Source organism: Eschrichtius robustus, chromosome 5 (assembly GCF_028021215.1).
Source record: "Eschrichtius robustus isolate mEscRob2 chromosome 5, mEscRob2.pri, whole genome shotgun sequence".
Lineage (NCBI taxonomy): Eukaryota > Metazoa > Chordata > Mammalia > Artiodactyla > Eschrichtiidae > Eschrichtius > Eschrichtius robustus.
Window position 1 is genome coordinate 22,964,972 of NC_090828.1, and position 16,159 is coordinate 22,981,130.

Below are 16,159 nucleotides of genomic sequence, written 5' to 3' on the forward strand. Positions count from 1 at the left end.
GATTTGCCTTTCTCTAATGATTAGTGATGTTGAGCATCCTTCATGTGTTTGTTGGAAATCTGTATATCTTCTTTGGAGAAATGTCTATTTAGGGCTTCTGTCCATTTTTGGATTGGGTTGTTTGTTTTTTTGATATTGAGCTGCATGAGCTGCTTGTAAATTTTGGAGATTAATCCTTTGTCAGTTGCTTCATTTGCAAATATTTTCTCCCATTCTGAGGGTTGTCTTTTCATCTTGTTTATGGTTTCCTTTGCTGTGCAAAAGCTTTTAAGTTTCATTAGGTCCCATTTGTTTATTTTTGTTTTTATTTCCATTTCTCTAGGAGGTGGGTCAAAAAGGATCTTGCTGTGATTTATGTCATAGAGTGTTCTGCCTATGTTTTCCTCTAGGAGTTTTATAGTGTCTGGCCTTACATTTAGGTCTTTAACCCATTTCGAGTTTATTTTTGAATACGGTGTTAGGGAGTGTTCTAATTTCGTTCTTTTACATGTAGCTGTCCAGTTTTCCCAGCACCACTTATTGAAGAGGCTGTCTTTTCTCCATTGTATATTCTTGCCTCCTTTATCAAAAATAAGGTGACCACATGTGCATGGGTTTACTGGGCTTTCTATCCTGTTCCACTGATCTCTATTTCTGTTTTTCTGCCATCATCATACTGTCTTGATTACTGTAGCTTTGTAGTATAGTCTCAAGTCAGGAAGCCTGATTCCTCCAGCTCCGTTTTTCTTTCTCAAGACTGCTTTGGCTCTTCGGGGTCTTTTGTGTTTCCATACAAATTGTGAAATTTTTTGTTCTAGTTCTGTGAAAAATGCCATTGGTAGTTTGATAGGGATTGCACTGAATCTGTAGATTGCTTTGGGTAGTAGAGTCATTTTCGCATTGTTGATTCTTCCAATCCAAGAACATGGTATATCTCTCCATCTGTTTGTATCATCTTTAATTTCTTTCATCAGTGTCTTATAGTTTTATGCATACAGGTCTTTTGTCTCCTTAGGTAGGTTTATTCCTAGGTATTTTATTCTTTTTGTTTCAGTGGTAAATGGGAGTGTTTCCTTAATTTCTCTTTCAGATTTTTCATCATTAGTGTATAGGAATGCAAGAGATGTCTGTTCATTAATTTTGTGTCCTGCTACTTTACCAAATTCATTGATTAGCTCTGGTAGACTTCTGTAGCATCTTTAGGATTCTCTGTGTATAGTATCATGTCATCTGCAGACAGTGACAGCTTTTCTTCTTCTTTTCCGATTTGGATTCCTTTTATTTCTTTTTCTTCTCTGACTGCTGTGGCTAAAACTTCCAAAACTATTTTGAATAATAGTGGTCAGAGTGAGCAACCTTGTCTTATTCCTGATCTAAGTGGAGATGGTTTCAGTTTTTCATCATTGAGAATGATGTTGGCTGTGCGTTTGTCGTATATGGCCTTTATTATGTTGAGGTAAGTTCCCTCTATGCCTACTTTCTGGAGAGTTTTTATCATAAATGGGTGCTGAATTTTGTTGAAAGATTTTTCTGCACTTATTGAGATGATCATATGGTTTTTCTCCTTAAATTTGTTAATATGGTGTGTCACATTGATTGATTTGCATATATTGAAGAATCCTTGTATTCCTGGGATAAACCCCACTTGATCATGGTGTATGATCCTTTTAATGTGCTGTTGGATTCTGTTTGCTAGTATTTTGTTGAGGATTTTTACATCTGTGTTCATCAGTGATATTGGTCTGTAGTTATCTTTTCTTGTGACATCTTTGATTTTGGTATCAGGGTAATGGTGGCCTTGTAGAATGAGTTTGGGAGTGTTCCTCCCTCTGCTATATTTTGGAAGAGTTTCAGAAGGAAGGGTGTTAGCTCTTTGCTAAGTGTTAGAATTCCCCTGTGAATCCATCTGGTCCTGAGCTTTTGTTTGTTGGAGGATTTTTAATCACAGTTTCAATTTCAGTGCTTGTGACTGGTCTGTTTATATTTTCTATTTCTTCCTGGTTCTGTCTCGGAAGGTTGTGCTTTTCTAAGAATTTGTCCATTTCTTCCAGGTTGTCCATTTTATTGGCATATAGTTGCTTGTAGTAATCTCTCATGATCCTTTGTTTTTCTTCAGTGTCAGTTGTTATTTCTCCTTTTTCATTTCTAATTCTATTGATTTGAGTCTTCTCCCTTTTTTTCTTGGTGAGTCTCGCTAATGGTTTATCAATTTTGTTTATCTTCTCAGAGAACCAGCTTTTAGTTTTATTGATCTTAGCTATTGTTTCCTTCATTTCTTTTTCATATATTTCTGATCTGATCTTTATGATTTCTTTCTTTCTGTTAACTTTGGGGGATTTTTATTCTTTCTCTAATTGCTTTAGGTGTAAGATTAGGTTGTTTATTTGAGTTGTTTGTTGTTTCTTGAGGTAGGGTTTATTGCTATAAACTTCCCTCTTAGAACTGCTTTTGCTGCATCCTATAGGTTTTGGGTCATCGTGTTTTCATTGTCGTTTGTTTCTAGGTATTTCTTTATTTCCTCTTTGATTTCTTCAGTGATCTCTTGGTTATTTAGTAGTGTATTGTTAGTCTCCATGTGTTTGTATTTTTTACAGATTTTTTCCTGTAATTGATATCTAGTCTCATAGTGTTGTGGTCGGAAAAGGTACTTGATAAGATTTCAATTTTCTTATATTTACCAAGGCTTGATTTGTGACCCAAGATATGATCTATCCTGGAGAATGTTCCATGAGCACTTGAGAAGAAAGTGTATTCTGTTGTTTTTGGTTGGAAGTTCCTATAAATATCAGTTAAGTCCATCTTGTTTAATGTATCATTCAAAGCTTGTGTTTCCTTATTTATTTTCATTTTGCATGATCTGTCCATTGGTGAAAGTGGGGTGTTAAAGTCCCCTACTATGAATGTGTTACTGTCGATTTCCCCTTTTATGGCTGTTAGAATTTGCCTTGTGTATTGAGGTGCTCCTATGTTGGGTGCATAAATATTTACAATTGTTATATCTTCTTCTTGGGTTGATCCCTTGATCGTTATGTAGTGTCCTTCTTTGTCTCTTGTAATAGTCTTTATTTTAAAGTCTATTTTGCCTGATATGAGTATTGCTACTCCAGCTTTCTTTTGATTTCTCCTTGCGTGGAATATCTTTTTCCATTCCCTCACTTTTAGTCTGTATGTGTCCCTAGGTCTGAAGTGGGTCTCTTGTAGACAGAATATATATGGGTCTTGGTTTTGTATCCATTCATCCAGTCTATGTCTTCTGGTTGGAGCATTTAATCCATTTACATTTAAGGTAATTATCGATATGTGTGTTCCTATTACCATTTGCTTAATTGTTCTGGGTTTGTTTTTGTAGTTCTTTTCCTTCTCTTGTGTTTCCTGCCTAGAGAAGTTCCTTTAGCATTTGTTGTAAAGCTGGTTTCGTGGTGCTGAATTCTCTTAGCTTTTGCTTGTCTGTAAAGGTTTTAATTTCTCCATCGAATCTGAATGAGATCCTTGCTGGGTAGAGTAATCTTGGTTGTAGGTTTTTCTCTTTCATCACTTTAAATATGTCCTGCCACTCCCTTCTGGCTTGCAGAGTTTCTGCTGAAAGATCAGCTGTTAACCTTATGGGGATTCCCTTGTATGCTATTTGTTGTTTTTCCCTTGCTGCTTTTAATATTCTTTCTTTGTATTTAATTTTTGATAGTTTGATTAATATGTGTCTTGGCGTGTTTCACCTTGTTTTTATCCTGTATGGGACTCTCTGCACTTCCTGGACTTGATTGACTATTTCCTTTCCCATATTAGGGAAATTTTCAACTATAATCTCTTCAAGTATTTTCTCAGTCCCTTTCTTTTTCTCTTCTTCTGGGACCCCTATAATTTGAACGTTGTTGTGTTTAATGTTGTCTCAGAGGTCTCTGAGACTGTCCTCAATTCTTGTCATTCTTTTTTCTTTATTCTGCTCTGCAGTTGTTATTTCCACTATTTTATCTTCCAGGTCAATTATCCCTTCTTCTGCCTCAATTATTCTGCACTGATTCCTTCTAGAGAATTTTTAATTTCATTTATTGTGTTGTTCATCATTGTTTGCTTGCTCTTTAGCTCTTCTAGGTCCTTGTTAAACGTTTCTTGTTTATCCTCCATTCTATTTCCAAGATTTTGGATCAGCTTTACTATTATTACTCTGAATTCTGTTTCAGGTAGACTGCCTATTTCCTCTTCATTTGTTTGGTCTGGTGGGTTTTTACCTTGCTCCTTCATCTGCTGTGTGTTTCTCTGTCTTCTCATTTTGCTTAACTTACTGTGTTTGGGGTCTCCTTTTCACAGGCTGCAGGTTCATAGTTCCTGTTGTTTTTGGTGTCTGCCCCTAGTGGGTAAGATTGGTTCAGTGGGTTGTGTAGGCTTCCTGGTTGAGGGGACTGGTGCCGGTGTTCTGGTGGATGAGGCTGAATCTTTTCTTTCTGGTGGGCAGGACTAAGTCTGGTGGTGTGTTTTGGGGTGTCTGTGACCTTATTATGATTTCATGCAGCCTCTCTGTTAATCGATGGGTTTATTTTCCTTTCTTGTTAGTTGTTTGGCATAGGGTGTCCAGCACTGTAGGTTGCTGGTCGTTGAGTGGAGCTGGGTCTTAGTGTTGAGATGGAGATCTCTGAGAGAGCTTTCACTGTTTGATATTACGTGGCGCCGGGAGGTCTCTGGTAGACCAGTGTCCTGACATCGGCTCTCCCACCTCAGAGGCTCAGGCCTGACACCCGGCCGGAGCACCAAGACCCTGTCAGCCACATGGCTCAGAAGAAAAGGGAGAAAAAGAAAGAAAGAAAGAAAAATAAAATAAAATAAAGTTGTTAAAATAAAAAATAAAAAAATATTAAAAATTAAAAAATTAAAAAGTATTAAAAAAAAGAAAGAGGGAAAGAAGATAGAAACCAAACCAAAAAACAAATCCACCAATGATAACAAGCACTAAAAACTATAGAAAAAAAAAAAAAAAAAGACAGAACCCTAGGGCATATGGATAAGCAAAGCTATACAGACAAAATCACACAAAGAGGCATACATATACACACTCAGAAAAGGAAAAATATATGTAAAAAAAAAAAAAAAGGAAGAGAGCAACCAAATCAGTAAACAAATCTACCAATGATAATAAGCTCTAAATACTAAACTAAAATAAACATGAAACCAGAAACAAATTACATGCAGAAAGCAAACCCCAAGTCTACAGTTGCTCCCAAAGTCCACCGCCTCAATTTGGGGATGATTCGTTGTCTGTTCAGGTATTCCACAGATTCACGGTACATCAAGTTGATTGTGGAGATCTAATCTGCTGCTCTTGAGGCTGCTGGGAGAGATTTCCCTTTCTCTTTTTTTTTTTAATAGCTACTTTATTTATTTATTTTTGGCTGTGTTGGGTTTTCGGTTCGTGCGAGGGCTTTCTCTAGTTGCGGCAAGTGGGGGCCACTCTTCATCGCGTTGCGGGGACTGCTCTTCATCGCGGTGCGCGGGCCTTTTACTATCGCAGCCCCTCCCGTTGCGGGGCACAGGCTCCAGACGCGCAGGCTCAGTAGTTGTGGCTCACGGGCCCAGCTGCTCCGTGGCATGTGGGATCTTCCCAGACCAGGGCTCAAACCCGTGTTCCCTGCATTAGCAGGCAGATTCTCAACCACTGCATTAGCAGGCAGATTCTCAACCACTGCACCAGGGAAGCCCCCCTTTCTCTTCTTTGTTCACACAGCTCCTGGGGTTCAGCTTTGGATTTGGCCCTGCCTCTGCGTGTAGGTCGCCTGAGGTCATCTGTTCTTAGCTCAGAGAGGACGGGGCTAAAGGAGCAGCTGATTAGGGGGCTCTGGCTCACTCAGGCTGGGGGGAGGGAGGGGTAAGGAATGCAGGGTGAGCCTTCGGTGGCAGAGGCCTGCATGATGTTGCATTAGCCTGAGGCATGCCATGTGTTCTCCTGGGGAAGTTGTCCCTGGATCACGGGACCCTGGCAGTGGTGGGCTGCACAGGCTCCTGGGAGGGGAGGTGTGGATAGTGACCTGTGCTTGCACACAGGCTTCTTGGTGACTGCAGTAGCAGCCTTAGCTTTTCATGCCTCTCTCTGGTGTCCGCGCTGATAGCTGCGGCTCGCGCCCGTCTCTGGAACTCATTTAGGTGGTGTTCTGAATCCCATCTCCTCTCGCACCCCGAAAGAATGGTCTCTTGACTCTTAGGCAGTTCCAGGTTTTTTCCCGGACCCCCTCCCAGCTAGCTGTGGCGCACTAGCCCCCTTCAGGCTGTGTTCACCTAGCCAACACCGGTCCTCTCCCTGGGATCTGACCTCTGAAGCCTGAGCCTCAGCTCCCAGCCCCTGCCTTCCCTGGCAGGTGAGCAGACAAGCCTCTCGGGCTGGTGAGTGCTGGTCGGCACTGATCCTCTGTGCGGGATTCTCTCCGCTTTGCCCTCTGCACCCCTGTTCCTGTTCTCTCCTCCGTGGCTCTGAAGCTTCCCCCCCGCCCACCCCCCATCTCCACCAGTGAAGGGGCTTCCTAGTGTGTGGAAACTTTTCCTCCTTCATAACTCCCTCCCAGAGGTGCAGGTCCCATCCCTATTCTTTTGCCTCTGTTTTTTCTTTTATCTTTTGCCCTACCCAGGTAGGTGGGGAGTTTCTTGCCTTTTGGGAAGTCTGAGGTCTTCTGCCAGCATTCAGTAGGTGTTCTGTAGGAGCTGTTCCACATATAGATGTATTTTTGATGTATTTAGGGGGAGGAAGGTGATCTCCATGTCTTCCTCCTCTGCCACCTTGAAGCTATCTCCTAGTTTTCATTTCTACTCATCCTTTTAATCTGCTAGTAAGGTAACTGAGGGAACCTGAATCCTGACATTTAAACTGGCTCTGTTTCACTAACAGAGTATGATAGTGGGAGCTTCCACTGACGTATTCCTGTGTGGGCTCTACCCCCGACAGTCAGTAACATGAGAAACTGCTTTGGTTGTGGTGTCCCATGGGCCACTTGTAGCTCTGACTCTGCCTTAATGTGAAGCAAGCCACTTCTGCAAAGAGCCCACTTAAGAAATGGCTTTGCTCGGCATCTGCCTAGTGAAGAGTTCACCCTCCCCCAAAAACAGAACACTTCACTCCCAGGAAAGTTGATTACCTGCAAAATGGAGCTAATACTCCAATATAGAGAAAATGCAAAACTGCTTCTTTTATTTCCACATTTTTCTACTGTGCCAGAACGAATTACCTGTTCCTCTATACATTTGGAAGAAGGAAGGGCAGACTAAGGAAAAAATAACTTGATCTAAAAGGCATTTGTTACTTCCAAGTAATAATTATTTGGCACTGTTTCTTCACATCCTCAACAGAAAAATAGGTCCTGACTAACACAATCAGAACGTGTTGACATGTGGAAAGTCCTATATATATTTGCTGGAGAGAGAGAGCATGCTAGTTGTTTTGCTTGTTTTCCTGCATTGCTTGCATTTTTTATGTTTTCTGTGATCCCAACATGATCCAAGATTTGTAGAGGTGTCAGTTGGAAGGCCCTTGGGGAGTAACCACTTTGCTTTTCAATCTCATTGAGTCTACAGAGAAGTAGCAAGATCAGTGCCAAAACACAGCAAAGTTCACTTAAGAATGAGATCAGAAATATCCTAGATTTGGGAAACACTAAAATTACTTTGTCGGTGGCAATATTAAACCACCCCTCTTGCAGATGCTACTGTAGCTTTCATTCTACTTATTCATCATAACATGATTACCAATGCCTCTAACTAAAACACACAAAGTTAATATGGCTGTTTAGGCAATGGTTTAGAGATTTGGGGGTCTCCCTTTTATACAGGTGCCATGTTTTATTTTGTGTTTAAAAATTTAAAATTTTATTTAATTTATTTTTTTTATACAGCAGGTTCTTATTAGTCATCAATTTTATACACATCAGTGTATACATGTCAATCCCAATTGCCCAGTTCATCACACCCCCACCCCCACCCCCCACAGCTTTCCCCCCTTGGTGTCCATACATTTGTTCTCTACATCTGTGTCTCAATTTCTGCCCTGCAAACTGGTTCATCTGTACCATTTTTCTAGGCTCCTCATATATGCGTTAATATACGATATTTGTTTTTCTCTTTCTGACTTACTTCACTCTGTATGACAGTCTCTAGATCCATCCATGTCTCTACAAATGACCCAGTTTCGTTCCTATTTATGGCTGAGTAATATTCCATTGTATATATGTACCACATCTTTATCCATTTGTCTGTTGATGGGCATTTAGGTTGTTTCCATGACCTGGCTATTGTAAATAGCGCTGCAATGAACATTGGGGTGCATGTGTCTTTTTGAATTATGGTTTTCTCAGGGTATATGCCCAGTAGTGGGATTGCTGGATCATATGGTAATTCTATTTTTAGTTTTTTAAGGAACCTCCATACTGTTCTCCATAGTGGCTGTATCAATTTACATTCCCACAGACAGTGCAAGAGGTTTCCCTTTTCTCCACACCCTCTCCAGCATTTGTTGTTTGTAGATTTTCTGATGATGCCCACTCTAACTGGTGTGAGGTGATACCTCATTGTAGTTTTGATTTGCATTTCTCTAATAATTAGTGATGTTGAGCAGCTTTTCATGTGCTTCTTGGCCATCTGTATGTCTTCTTTGGAGAAATGTCTATTTAGATCCTCTGCCCATTTTTGGATTGGGTTGTTTGTTTTTTTTAATATTGAGCTGCATGAGCTGTTTATATATTTTGGAGATTAATCCTTTGTCCGTTGATTCTTTTGCAAATATTTTCTCCCATTCTGAGGGTTGTCTTTTCGTCTTGTTTATGGTTTCCTTTGCTGTGCAAAAGCTTTGAAGTTTCATTAGGTCCCATTTGTTTATTTTTGTTTTTATTTCCATTACTCTAGGAGGTGGATCAAAAAGGATCTTGCTGTGATTTATGCCAAAGAGTGTTCTTCCTATGTTTTCCTCTAAGAGTTTTATAGTGTCCGGTCTTACATTTAGGTCTCGAATCCATTTTGAGTTTATTTTTGTGTATGGTGTTAGGGAGTGTTCTAATTTCATTCTTTTACATGTAGCTGTCCAGTTTTCCCAGCACCACTTATTGAAGAGACTGTCTTTTCTCCATTGTATATCCTTGCCTCCTTTGTCATAGATTAGTTGACCATAGGTGTGTGGGTTTATCTCTGGGCTTTCTATCTTGTTCCATTGATCTATGTTTCTGTTTTTGTGGCAGTACCATATTGTCTTGATTACTGTAGCTTTATAGTATAGTCTGAAGTCAGGGAGTCTGATTCCTCCAGCTCCGTTTTTTTTCCCTCAAGACTGCTTTGGCTATTCGGGGTCTTTTGTGTCTCCATACAAATTTTAAGATTTTTTGTTCTAGTTCCATAAAAAATGCCATTTGGTAATTTGATAGGGATTGTATTGAATCTGTAGATTGCTTTGAGTAGTATAGTCATTTTCACAATATTGATTCTTCCAATCCAAGAGCATGGTATATCTCTCCATCTGTTGGTATAATCTTTAATTTCTTTCATCAGTGTCTTATAGTTTTCTGAGTACAGGTCTTTTGTCTCCCAGGTAGGTTTATTCATAGGTATTTTATTCTTTTTGTTGCAATGCTAAATGGGAGTGTTTCCTTAATTTCTCTTTCAGATTTTTCATCATTAGTGTATAGGAATGCAAGAGATTTCTGTGCATTAACAGGTGCCATGTTAATGCTGTTTTTTTTTTCTTTGTAACAAGCTTTACTCATGAATATGCATACATTTTATGTATCCTTACATCATTAACTTGCTACAGGATGGAAACATATAACAGCTTCTTCTGAAACTAATTTACTTTCAGAACTTGCACAAGTTATGCATAATTTACTGAAGTTGATTTCAATCCCTAATCTCCTCTTTATCCTCTCACTACCTGAAAGCTCCAGATTGGATTCCCCAAGTGGCTCCTCTTCTGGTGTTTTTCTCTTTACTCTCGCAGGTGGTCATGAGCGCATGAGCCAGGAGTGGGTGGCCAGGTGTGCCTATCTTTGCAGCTTCATCTGTGCTAAGAATGTGCTTATATTAAAGGACCAGCTGCTATGGCATTGGGGCAGAGATAAATGTTACCTCTTGTATATTATAAACAAATGGCTAAGTGGGGATCAATATTAATATTAGAAAATGAGGACTCTGCCATCACTCACAGCTGAACTCAACAGCAATCTTGACCCCCTCCCCCCTGCTTTTGGCATTAACTTGCCCTTCTCATGGAATAATTGCTGGTTGTCTGTGTTACCCACACACCATGAGCCATGGGAATGATGCTGTCATGACTTCCGCATTTTAACTAAGGAAAGGTGAGCTGTGAAGGAGAGAAGGTTTGGCTTGAGCCCCACTTGGCAGGAATTCATTTTAAAAGTACTCCGCAAAGAAAATAGAGACCTAAGTACAGAGTAATTTCATTTTTTCCCCCATATGGTTAAGTTATTTTCTGAGCTACTGTAATTCTCATGACTCTGACATGGTTATTGCTGTTTCAACTGCTGGTGCTGTGAGATCTGAAGAACTACCGGTTGGGAGGAAGCTTGTTTTTTTAAATTTACGATGCTATTGAATTTACTGAATTGTATGACTTTATAATGGAGGCTCCTGGAATGCCAGTCCGTCACCTGATAGAAGATCAGGGATAAAACTGTCAAATATCTAAGCTTAAGCATGAATCACTTTAATAGATGCACAGACACGATTTGGTAATTCCATCTATCTGAGAGAAATTAAAGAAACCTGAGTGACTGTTTGACTTCCTCACACATGGATGCCCTATGCAGGATCCATGCAATAATGGAAATGACTCAGCACTTTCCCTCTGAACCCAGTTTGTAGAAAACTTTCATAATTTAGATGTAAACCTGCGATGGAGCAAAACCTGAACCTGGCGATGGCTTTGGTACAAGTGCTTTGTGCCCCACAAGCTTTTTCAAATTATCTCCATGGGTTCAACTGCCTAAAGATGTAAAACAAATAGGCTTTCTTGTGTACTTGGAGGGAGAAATGACTTATAAAAAAACATACATTAAAACGAGAAAACAGATTTTGGTCATTTTGCTCCTATTGACTTTTTCAAGTTAAAAAAAGTCAGGAAACCCCTCACAACCAGGAACTATTAATAGTAAAGGCGAATGGTAGCAGTGAAATAATGAAACTGTCACACTTAGTCAGAGCCCCCGTGTTTCAAGTCCCAGCTCCCTGATTTGTGATTTTAGCTAAGGTAATAAACTTCCCTGAGATTCAGTTTCTACATTTGTTTAATGTGGAGAAGATGATGGAATCCGCCTGGCAGTATAACACATTCACTTCGTCTCTAGGAATCCGAAGGGCTGCCCTCAGGTAGAGACTGTGTGATACGGTGACAGCAGCATTGGCTCAGGAGTCTGGCTTCTGATCCTGTTCTTGTCACTACCTGGCTTGTGATCCCGGGCAAGTTACTTACTCCCCACTAACTAATTTCTTCACCTGAACAATGTTGATAGTGTACTTTGTTCTTATATACATGATATAGTGGGTCGAGTTCTGAGAAATCACTATTTTTTCCAGCTTTATTGAGATATAATCAATATATAGCATCTTGTAAGTTTAAGGTGTACACCATGCTAATTTGGTACACTAATACATTGCAAAATAATTACCCACGTATCGTTAGCTAACAACTCTATCATCTCACAAAATTACCATTTCTTTTATGTGCTGTGAATATTTCAGATCTACCTTTTTAGCAACTTTCAAGAATATAATGCAGTATTGTTAACTCATCGCTACGCCCTACGTTAGATACCCCAAACTTATTCATCTTGTAACCGAAAGTTTGTACCTTTGGACAAACATCTCCCCATTCCACATACACCCCCTTACCCTCTATCCGCCGCCCCTGGTAAACACCATCTGGTCTCAGTTTTTAGATTCCACATATAATGATATCATACAGTATTTGTCTTTCACTGTCTGACTAATTTCACTTAGCATAATGCCCTCAAGTTTCATCTATCTTGTCACAAATGGCAGGATTTCCTTCTTTCTCATGGCTGAATAATATTTCATTGTGTGTATATATACATATACACATACACTACATCTTCTTTATCCATTCGTCTACTGTCAGACACTTAGGTTGTCTTGGCTATTGTGAACAACGCTTCAGTGAACATGGCAGTGCAGATATCTCTTCAAGATCCTGATTTCATTTCTTTTGAATATATACCCAGGAGTGGAATTGTTGGATCATATGGTAGTTCCATTTTCAATGTTTTGAGGAATCTCAATACTGTTTTCCATAGCAGCTGTACCAATTTACATTCCTACCAACAGTGCACAAGGATTCCCTTTGCTCCACATCTTTGCCAGCACCTATCTCTTATCTTTTTGATGATAGTCATTCTAACAGGCATGAGGTGACAGCTCATTGTGGGTTTGATTTAAAAATTGCTATTTTTGTAAGTTAAAATAACCACATATTGGCAATTTCATGTAATTTGAGCTAAGTAGGATTTTTTATCTTTATAAATTTAGAGAGACTGTCATAGTGATCTCCAATTTAATTGCAAAAAAAGGAAATAGAGAGACAGGAAATGATTAGAGAGTGGTGGAGGTTTGGGGGGTAAAAGGGAGGCCAGTATTTTCCAGATTCTTTCCTTTTATTGTTTCCCTTCTCTGTGTTAAACTCCTAGGTGGTTTTATATATTTTGTTGTTGTTGTTTTGACAACATGAACATAGGTTTCGACAGATTGTTTTATTCTGCAGTGCTCAGGTCACTTGTGGCAAGAGGTTCGTTTCTGGGCTCCACCTGCTAAGAGGACTCTAGAGACAGTGGTGTAAATTAAGAAGATTGCCCCCAGTGAGAACTTGAAACAATGGCATGTTAAGAATAGTTGAAAGAACTAATGATGATATCCCAGAGAAGAGAAAAGTTAAGGGGATATTACAATTGTCTTCAGAAACATAAAAAGCTATTGTGTTTAAGAGAGATTAGGTTTATTCCACTGAGATTTAAGATACTGAAATCAGACCAATGGGTAGAAGTTAATGTGATCCTGTCTCATCTCATCTTTTTAGATTTTCTAAAAGTCAGACGTCTCCAAAGAAGAAAGGGTTACCTTAAGAGGCTGTGAATCCGTTATTAATGGAGGACAAGTACTTTGTAGGAACATTATGGAAGGGATTCAAATATTAGATGACTGGATGGTTCTAAGGCTTTTTCATGGTTTTCTAGTGCTGAAATTGTATGACTTCATAAAATTTTGATCCTTTCAGGGTTGTTACAGGATCAACCAAAAAAGCAGAGAGGCCCATTATTTGAAAACTGTAAAACACTTTGCATATGAACTATGTAAACTTTAGTTTCTTCTATGTGTTACCATTATTCCTACACCAAAGGAGTGTTTTAAAATTAATGTTGAGATATATACCTTGCAATTTACTGTGAGTCATAAAAAATGAGTTAATGTTTATCTTAGTGGCTGGGACTTATAGGTCAATAACAATAACTAAATAACTTCCATAAAGTTAGAACAGATGAAAGATTTCCCTTGTGCTAGTATTAATTTATTAATGTCAAATAAATATTGGTACTTTAAGGGAAATAAAACTGGTGGTATGATAGACTTAAGTAGGGAGAGGAAGAGTAGGAGGGCTACCTTAGATTGAGTGGTCAGGGAATGCCTGTTGGAAGACATGTCATTTATCATCTCCTACCAGCTCAGATGGTAAGATGAAGTCAGGTCAGGCTTGATCTGGGGGATAAACATCCAGGCAGAGGCAATGGCAAGTGCAAAGCCTCCGAGGCAGGAAGGAGCTCGGTTCAAGGAACAGAAAAATAGCAGGCCAAGATGGGGAAGAGTGATGTGAAATGAGGGGTCAGAGGCAGCAGCAGGCCATATCATCTGGGGCCTCATAGACTGAATTAAGGATTCCCTTCTAAGCATAATAAGTCACTGGAGAGTAATAAGTAGGGGAACAAGCTGGCTATCATGTGGTAAGTGGGCTTTAGTGACAAGCAAAGCAGTGGGAAAAGGGAGACCAGTAGAAGGAAGAAGAGACTTTCCCCAGTCCCTTCTAGTTGGGTTTATGATAATGAATCAGGTCAAAGGAGAACTGAGTAGAACTAAGTAGACAAAGCAGAACTAAGCTAGGCTTGAGTCATCTGTCATCCTTATGCTTTTTGTCCTTATATCAATAATAATGACTTTTTAAAAAAATTGTGGGCTGTGGTTTTGCCATTAAATACCTCAGACCCTAATTGTGTCATCTATTTCATTTTACCCTAAAAAATTAACTAATGCAAAAGAACTGTCGTATGAAGATGGGGCAATGCTGGCAGGAAGATTGATCTGTCTTTATTGCGTCTTTAACCAAGTATCTAAATGTTGATGTAGCTCTGCGTTATCTGTACAGAACAAAATGGAAATGTATCCAACTCTCTGGATAGAAAATGGATATTTTCCCAAATATCTGACTTTCTTCCCCCCCCCAAATATTTCAGTTTATATTCAGATACTCTGAGAAACAGTAGCCACTGCCTGCTTCTGAAAATACTAATACTTATCACCTCTCTCTGACTATATAAAATATTCTGAGCCGATCGAGCAATACTTAAGCAGCAAAATATATTAATGTAGCCACAGAAAATAAAACTTATAGCTAATATTTATTGGGCACTTCTCTGCTGGACACTAACTGAAGTGCTTTATGTGTATTAACTCATCTAATTCTCACAGTAATGGCATACATAGTAGGTACTATTTTTCACCCATGTTTAACTTGTGGGAAAACTGAAGACGAGAGAGGCTTGCTTAGAAACATGCTCTAACCACACTCACGTTACGTTTAAAAGGCCAAAGGTTTCGATGAACAGTAAAAAGTTCCATCAAAATAAGGGGACACTTACCTGTTTTTAATACCTACGTCTCAACATTCACTAGTAGTGTTATTGATTGACTTTTTCTCATAGGAGATGATCTCCTTCAGCCAGATTCATTGATGGATCTAGGAGTGTGGTAGGGACATGAGGAATAACTTATTTCTCAGTGTTTCGTAGACCACCAGTTAGAAAAGGCAATTCAAGGGTGGCTGTTGAAAGGGGGTTCCGTGCTCAGAGCACTCAGGGAACGGCTCCACATACAGCATCTTTTCAGGGAGGTGCGGTGAACGTTAATTTACTAAAGCATTTTTAAAAATTATTTTGAAGACTCATTTTAAGTCCAGAATTTTCCAGACTCATTCACTATGGAGACATTTTCCCTTCAAAGTAATAGTAATACCAGTTTTTGTAGAACACACATAATGAAGTGCAGTCTTTTGTAGAATATAACTGTCAACTTGATACTCTGATAGGAGTTGATTAACTTGGGATCCACGAACTTCCTAAGACTAGCTGCAAAATGGTGTATATATGTGCTTATTGCACATATGTACTGCCCACCTTTTCTAGGCCTCCCTGCCTCCCAGGTCTCAGGTTCATTGCCTTCCTCTGATTCTCAAAGGGACCTCTGACCCTCAAAGGGATCTCTGACCCCCAGAATGGTTAAGAATCCCAGACAGGGATTTTCGCTACAGAAGAACATACTTGATAGAATGAAATCCTTTTTAGCTAGTGTAAAAAGAATGTATAGAGGGACCAATGAGCTCACTGTTTATTTAAAGTTAAGAAAATGAAAGAGAGAATGCTGCTCTCTCTGACCCCTTCCAATTCCAGGCTTTTAAAAACACAAATCAATAAGTGTATGGCTCTGTCTTGTACTTGGCATTGCTAGAAAGCATAAAGTCAACTGCAGTATGCTTTCCTCTGAAGCCATCAGTGAAAATATGAAAATGAAATCTCTTTGTGTTCCTCTAAACCTTTGTTTGAGCCAAGATTACATGATAACTGTCTGTAATATATATATATTTAGTTTGATGGTCAGATGGTCTGTGAAAAGTGGAGTCTTGCTCTTGAGGAGACCAGGACGTGAGTGAGAGAACAGCGATAGTGGAGGTCACAACACAGCATCACATTTCCCTCACAAGGGGGTAAGTGAGGTGCAGGCTGGGACCCTGTGCTGTGCTCCCCACTGTGTTGTTGGTACTTAACACAGTGCCTGGCACGTGGCAGTGTTCACTCAATATTTGTGTAATGAATAAACAGAGGGGCTTAGAAACAGAATAATTTTCATTTTATTGCCCAAAATGTTCAGGGAG

General features: G+C 39.5%; 1 protein-coding gene across 1 annotated transcript in view; it reads right to left on the minus strand.

Annotated features, from left to right (window-relative positions):
• Positions 1-16,159, minus strand: part of VWC2L (von Willebrand factor C domain containing 2 like) — a 151,965-nt gene that overhangs the window by 36,846 nt on the left and 98,960 nt on the right. The gene's annotated exons all lie outside the window — the stretch shown is intronic.